At 42.3% G+C, this 8221-nt stretch overlaps 1 pseudogene; it reads right to left on the bottom strand.

The window, feature by feature from the left end:
- Positions 1-2660: 2660 nt before the first annotated feature.
- LOC100987293 (gamma-glutamylcyclotransferase-like) lies at positions 2661-7976 on the bottom strand (annotated as a pseudogene).
- Positions 7977-8221: the final 245 nt, after the last annotated feature.

Below are 8221 nucleotides of genomic sequence, written 5' to 3'. Positions count from 1 at the left end.
TGGAGCAGTTCCTTCCCTAGCACCCTCAGAGGGAGCACGGCTGTGCCAACACCTTGGGTTTTGGACTCCTGGCCTCCAGAACTGTGAGAAAACAAATTTCCATTGTTTTAGGCCACCCAGTTTGTTGTTTGATATTTTGTTATGGCAGCTCTAGAAAATGAATACAGCAGCAATGGACATAGGTTCACTGTAGTTTGTTGTAAAATTATTTTGAGAAGACAATTTTCAGGGTCTCTGAGGATTTCATAAAGGTTTTCTATTTCCCAAGCAAGTTCTCAGGAAACAGCCAGGGAGCCAGACACACATGCTTACAAATCTCAGCTTCACCATTTATTATCTACTTGACGTTGGGCAAGATCCTAAGTCTCTCTAGAGCATTCTTCATCCTTCAAAGAAGGCTATGAAACTCTCTTCCTAAGGCCATCTAAAGAGTGAATGAGGTCGTGTTTTTTAAATTGTTTATTGTGTGGCCTCACACATGGTGGCCCGTCAAGATGTTAGATTTCTTTCCTAACAAACATGAAAGAAGACCCTGCCCTGTAGCAGGCAAGCTGGGTGTTAGCTGAGAGTCTCCAACCTAATGTCTATTCAGCATAATAAATATTAATAAGTGCAGTAGACACTGCCAGGGCTCTGGCCAGACCCTTGCAGATCCCTTTAACTGTTTTGTCTGTACTCCCTTGAGTGTGCACCCCATGACTCACACCAGAGACTCTTCTTGGAAGTCTTTTCTCGGGCTACTGGAGCCACTTTTTCCACACTCAGGTTGCTAGAAGTGCCTGTGAGTTTATATCCTCTATCTGGGGCAGTCCATGGCCAAAGTCTGAAGGATGCAGGCGTGTGACAGCTCAGTTCCTTTGCCTGGAGTCAGGGAAACTCTGAGGCATAACTCACACTCCTGAGTTCCCCTGTAGGATCACGCTGGAGCCACAGGACTTTGCCTGAAAGCATACATTTGCTTTGCCCATCCCTACTTCCACATCAGCCTTCCTGTGAGCATGTCCTTAATGAGTAGCTTACATTCAACTCTGCAATTAAGAGTCTGCTTCTGGGGCACCTGACCCAAGGCAATAAGCTACTGAACATCTCCTGCTGAGATGCCACATGATATTGAAGTTCTGATGGTTAAAGCTAAAAAACCAACCTGACCAGACTGCATTCCAATCATTCACTATTTTAACAGCCATAATAATTATACTAGTAACCTCTCGTTCATGTGTCCAATACATGCATTACGTTCAATTCTAATCCTCATAATCAATGTATACATAGGTAGTTTTACCCTTGTAACAGTTTTTTTCAATGGCCACAAATTTTTTGATTCTCCTCCCATCAAGAGGTAAAGTGTAGGTCCCCTTCCCTTGAATCCCTTTACTTTTACAGAAATCTGCTCAATTTTGATAATGTGTCCCTCAGTTCCCAAGATGTGGCCATTCTAGGATATTCTTTCCCAAGTAAGGACATTCAGCCATGTGGGTTGGTTAACCTTAAATTGCATCTCTAATAGACAGTATATAGTTAGCTCTTACTTTTATAACTAGTTTGATAATCTCTGCCTTTTGACTAAAGTATTTAGTCCATTTATATTTGATGTGATTATTAATATAGTTTGAGTTGCTGCTATTTTGCTATTTGCTTTTTTTTGTTTCATTTGATTTTTGCTCCTCAGTATCCCCTTTTTCTTGCGTTCTTTTGGTTTCATAAAATATTTGATTAAATTTAAAATTTAGAGCCTCAGATTTTCTAGGCAATTGCTCAGGTCAGTGAGCTTCAAACCCGGGATTGTGAAAACAGTTTAATTTCTCTGATAGCATGTTTTCTCTACTATCCATGATGATGTTTATGAAGTCAATATCAGGCTGAATTATATTCAATTGTCAGGTAAATAAAATCTTTAGAAGTTATTAATTTGGAGTTTACTGAAACAGGAATTTATGATTCTTCACTATATAGAGATGTTTCCATATAATCTATGTAAAGGAGAAGTTACACAGCATAAAATAAAAAACTGGCTAAACCTTAGAGAAGCCAGCCTGCAGGCAAGAAGAAATTCAGTAAGAATGGGAATTATCACTCACCTCATTGGTACAATATTTTTGGGGCTTATAAGTGCTCCCTACAATCAGATGGCACATCTGTGAAACATCTGACTTGGGGAAAAACTGACAAAAATGTTTGCTGATATTTCTTTAACCTATTTGTTTTATATAAAGTAAACTAAACTTTGTAGTCATGTCTCCCTGATCCGCTTGGATTTGTCTGCTCTGAAATTACTATATTTCTCTTTGTAATTAATAAACATTTTGGGGAACACACTTGAGTCTGCAAATATCCTGTTTTTCCTCAAACTTTTGCTGAATACTTTTAGAATTCATTGGTGAGTCCAACAATTATTACTGTGCTTTTCTCAGTGATTTTCTATTTTCCTCATTCCTTCTACACATATTAATTATAATTCTTCCATAAGCAAAAGCTGCCCTTTCTTCCTTATTTATTTATTTATTTACTGATTGGTATCTATTATATGGTGGCTGGGGCATTGCAAGCCTGTAAGTGTCTAACAAATATTAATTGATTTATATTTACAACCTTTGTTTCATTGCACAAAGTGTCACAGGCAAAAATTTAATTAATGTAGCTTGGCAATTGAAGACATGGGAAAGAAGACATGAAAAATAAGAGTAATTAACATTTGTTGGTTCCTGGCTATGTTCCCAGCAAGGTCCAATGAATGTCTATGAGATGGGGATAGACACATGGGCCCTCACAGGGAGGTTGTGAATATCAAATGGGAAAGTGCATATGAAAACTTTTTGAAAACTCTGAGTGGGGTAAATGCTCTGTCTTCAGTGGGGCCACCCAGAGCAGAGCCTCTCAAATAAATCAGATGCACAGGATAGACTGAGGGGATGCACTGAATGCACTCAGGAGAAACAGAGGGAGGGATGTTCTGTGTCTTCATTTCCTAACTTGCATTTTGAGGGAAAGTATCAAAAGTTATTATGCATTCAACAAACATTTTTTTTATTTTGTTTTGGCTTTTGGGTTTTTTTTTTAGACACAGAGTCTCTGTCTTTCAGGCTGGAATGCAGTGGTGCATTCATAGCTCATTGCAGCTTTGAATTCCTGGGCTCAAGCCATCCTCCCACCTTAGCCTCCTGAGTACGTGGGAGTACAGATGCACGCCACCACCACACCTGGCTAATTTTATTTATTTTTTTAACCACAAATAGATTTATTCCTCTAAAAACAGTATACCATCTTTCCAGTTTCAAAATGTTATTATCAATTGTCTGCAGATTACTTACTCTCGTTAAGCTGATTTTTTTAAAACCCAGAGCAGAGCAATTTACCAGCACCATCAGTATCATCATCAAGCAAGCTGCAAATCCATCCTTTGCCAGAACAAGGAAACACTGAAGACCAACTCAAGAGAATAATAGCTTCAAGTGTTTACCGAAGGGGTACTCGCATGTCACATGCATTTGTCACACATTCCAGGGCCTCATCGTCCTCTTTTTTTGTTTTTGTTTCTGTTTTTTTGTTTTTTGTTTTTGAGACAGAGTCTCACTCTGTCGCACAGGCTGGAGTGCAGTGGTACGATCTCGGCTCACTGCAACCTCTGCCTCAAGCGATTTTCCTGCCTCAGACTCCTGAGTAGCTGGGTTTACAGGCATGTGCCACCACACCTGGCTAATTTTTGTATTTTTCGTGGAGATGGAGTTTCACCATGTTGGCCAGGCTGGTCTCGAACTGCTAACCTCAAGTGATCCGCCCACCTCGGCCTCCCAAAGTGCTAGGTAATCACCCTCTTTTATAACATTGCTTAACTCCTAAACCAGTTTATTTTTATAGTCTGAAAACAAGAATCACCCACGTGCGATATTTCTTCAGAGCACGGTTGAAGATGGATCAAACATGGAGATCCTCCAGATCCCTGTTTTCAAATGGTATTTTACATTAGTACATGGAATATCCTTGGATATATTCTCTTATGTTCTAATGAGTTCGTGATTCCTTTTTGATGATGTCTTCAATTTCTTCTGAGACCTTTCCTGTACGGTCATTTGGTCCCACAGCTTTTAACTTCTTTTTGTACTCCAGTGGCAAACCATTTTCTTTTGCACCTATGCAAATAACCTTTTTATACTGTGGGGATGGGAAACACTCTTGTAATTTGTCATCAGATAATGTCGATAGGTTATTTCTCTTCTTGAGTTGAAACATTAACTTCCATGACAACATAAATTCCATCACTTTTTGCCTGCAGGTGGGCCATGTAGAAGAACACCACCGAGGGGTTTTGGAGGTGGATCTCTCAGTCAGCAGGTTGCTGTCGTAGGGGAAGCACAGAAAACTCTCCTCATCTGGGCCCGGATGTCCTTGCAGCCTGAGTTTGCCGTGTCCCACTAGATGCCTGCACGGGAGTCTGGAGCACGGCTGTGAGGAGCCACCACAGAGCGCAGCACTGTGCCCGTGATCCTGGCCAGTGATGGCCACGCCACCACCTTGGGTTTTGGGCAATTTTAACATTTTTGTAGAGATGGGGCTCCACTATGTTGCCCATGCTGGTCTCAAACTCCTGGCCTCAAGTGATCCTCCCACCTTGACCTCTCAAAGTGGGGGGATTACAGGCGTGAGCCACTGTGTTCGGCCTCAACAATAATCTTTTTTTTTGAGACAGGTCTCACTCTGTGGCCCAGGCTGGAGTGCGATGGGTCCATCTGGGTTCACTGGAACCTCTGCCACCAATTCCATCTTGTCTTATGACTCCTTGTGGGCCCTGTCCAGGGCTGGGGTCAAGCTGGCCCCTTAGAGAGTCAGAGGAGCACACAGAGAGGGTGATGGAGAGTGACAGTCTGACACACGTGGCTATAGCACTCTGTGGGCCCCCTAAACTTTTTGTTTGCTCTAGAAATCAGCTACCTGATGTAATGATTTTTTTTTTTTGAGATAGAGTCTTGCTCTGTTGCCCAGGCTGGAGTGCAGTGGTGTGATCATAGCTCACTGCAGGCTTGATCTCCTGGGCTCAAGAGATCCTCCTGCCTTGGCCTCCTGAGTAGCTGGGACTACAGGTGCATGCCATCACATCTGGCCAATTATTTTTTACTTTTAGTAGAGATGATGTCTCGCTATGTTGTGCAGGCTGGTCTCCAATGACTGAGTTCAAGTAATCCCCCACTTCAGCCCCCCAAAGTGTTGGGATTATGGTGTGAGCCACCTCACCAGGCCATGATGTATCAATTTTTTAAAGCTCCATTAGGAATTGCAACTGAGCTACTGAAACAAAACATGTAGTGTATACATTACATGATAATTATCTGAAACCCAGTCTTTCTTAGGATCAAAAAGAACAGTTTATGGCATCATTTGGCTGATAACTGCTTCTGTGATTCGATGGCTTGATAGCTAAATCCCTGGACAAATTACCACTTGTCAAGTTTCAAAAAGATAGTGGTAGTTGGCTCCTCAAGTACAGGAAGAACTTGGATGAGCTTTTTCTTCTGAACAAAAAGTTGGGTTTAGAGGTTCACTTGCTCTTCAGCATAATCAAGCTGACATGTGGACCCATAAGTTGATATTGAGTGCATTATATGAATTATAAGAAGTGTGCAAAATAAGTTGTAGAACTGAGTGCTTTGCCTACAAATATTCATAACACTACTGTGGGGTTTGAGCTTTCAAATATTTCTGGATTTTTCTAAGGTTTCTCATTGCATTCCTGTCATTAATAATGTAAAACAATGTCAGTATGGTGACTTTCCCCAGGTCAGGGCTTTGGAGACCAGCAAGATTTACATTCGATGTGAACGTTTGTGCTGCAAACTGTTGGCGACCACACACATGTACACATACACACTCCCATGCACACATGCGCACGCATATACACACTCACATTTGCCTGCCCCCGTGGCTCGGAATTTACCCAGAGAGGACGCATTTGCTTTATGTGAATATTTTAAGGTGGGGGGAATGACCACATTCTGTAGCCCTGCAGCCTGAAAACAGACTCCTGCTGAGGGAAGTTGGACTGCCAGGGGCAGGGAGAGTCTCTGTGATTGAGCAGCTGCTGGATGAAGTAAGTGTAACCAAAAGAGCAAGTTTATCTGAGGAGCTCAGCCTGGTGCTTTGCCTCTGTCTCTTTCTGGTGAAAGTTTTGTTCAGTGCTGTGAAAATTACACTGCCCTTGAATGAAAAACTGTTTGGGAATGGAGTGAATGGCTAGTCAAAGGCTCCCTATTACCTGAGTGGGTCGGGGTGGTCATGAGGAGTGACTGCGAATCTGCTAGTGGGTTCATGGAGGGAAGAAAACATTCTGAAATTGAATGACAGTGATGGTTGCATGACTCCATAAATACACTTGAAACCATTGACTTCTACACTTAAAATGGGTAAACTTTATGGCTCATAAATTGTATCTCAGTAAAGCTATTGGAAAAAAAAGCTTTATGTTCATTGCCACAAGTTGCTAGTTTTCATAGCAAGAACAATAGGCACATGAGCCAAGTAACATGACTTAACCACTTGGGCCCATTTCAATTTTAAAAAGAGGCTTCTAATTTGTGAATCTGGATAAAAAAAAAAAACAACAAAAAAATACGGTTGCTGTGCCTAGTTTAGAGCTTTTGTAAATGATGATATTTTGTTAACTCAGGGCTTTACACTGTTGTGGGGCTCCCAAATCCATAGGCCTTGGGATGATAAGAAATGTTTTAATCGTGATCTGAACGGTTAAGGTCAGTACTAAGGAAGAGGAGCCCCAGTGTAATCCTTGTAGAAATATAACCATGAAATATACTGTCCCAGTCTTGGTCCCCTCCTGCCCCATGAACTTCTCTCCCACCCTTATGATTCCACTGTTCTCTTGGATTTTACTCTGAAAATCTAGGGTGGAATGTTCTGGAGTATGAGTTGTTCATGTTAACTGCTGTATTAGTCCTTTTTCACACTGCTGATAAAGACATACTCGAGCCTGGGTAATTTATAAAGGAAAGAAGTTTAACTGGGTCACAGTTCCACATGGGTGGGGAGGCTTCACAGTCATGGCAGAAGATGAAGGAGGAGCAAAGTCACGTCTTACATGGAGGCAGGCAAAGAGAGCGCTTGTGTAAGGGAACTCCTTTTTATAAAACCATCAGATCGCATGAGACTTATTCACTACCACAAGAACAGCATGGGAACGACCTGCCCTTGTGATTCAATTACCTCCCACCAGGTCCGTTCCATGACACATGGGAATTGTTAGAGCTACAATTCAAAATGAGATTTGGGTGGGGATATGGCCACAGAACCTCAACAGCTTATATCCTACTCACCACGTTGTTGAAATTGAAGTTTCTAGTGATATCTACCACAGGTACCTAGCTCTACTGCTTCCTGAATTCTTACCAAGACAGACACATTTGAGGTCTCCACTACAAGATAGACATAGAGAGGTAATGTTTGCTTGTGGAAAAGAGCTGCCCTTCCTTACTTCACTGGCAGTTTCAAATGTCAGATGAAGAAAATGCAACCCTCAGTCTACTTCTTGGAGGCTCAGCTGTGGATCTTTTTTTTTTTTTTTGACGGAGTCTCACTCTGTCACCAGGCTGGGGTACAGTGGCGTGATCTCAGCTCACTGCAACCTGTGCCTCCTGGATTCAAGCAATTCTCCTGCCTCAGCCTCCCCAGTAGCTGGGACTACAGGCACTCGCCACCACTCCCTCTAATTTTTGTATTTTTAGTAGAGACGGGGTTTCAGTGTGTTGGCCAGGGTGGTCTTGATCTCCTGACCTCGTGATCCACCCACCTTGGCCTCCCAAAGTGCTGGGATTATAGGTGTGAGCCACCACGCCTGGCTGCTCTGGATTATTTTATTAGGTAACTCAAGGTGTACTAGGAGAGAATGTACCTTAACCTACCATGATGCTTAGCTCTGAACAGGCAGTCTGGGCCGTTTCTACATCTACCAGGAATCTTCCAAATTCAAGTATCATGCAAGACCAGGGTGTGGCCACTGTACAAAGCCTGCTGTGGAAAGCCCAATGACAAGGCTGCTCAAATAAACAACTTCAGGTGTGACAATTCTGGTCTGGAGGCACAAGCGTTCTTTTGGGAAACTGTTTCACCTCGTGCCACGTCATAGTTGGGTGAGGTCATTTAAGGAGCCCAGTATGCCCTTGGATGTTTAGGGAAACCTGATGTCACAAATAAAAGTCCTTACAGAAATCAAGTCATTGAG

This window comes from Pan paniscus, chromosome 21 (assembly GCF_029289425.2).
Source record: "Pan paniscus chromosome 21, NHGRI_mPanPan1-v2.0_pri, whole genome shotgun sequence".
Classification (NCBI taxonomy): Eukaryota; Metazoa; Chordata; class Mammalia; order Primates; family Hominidae; genus Pan; species Pan paniscus.
This window is presented reverse-complemented; position numbering and strand designations above follow the sequence as displayed.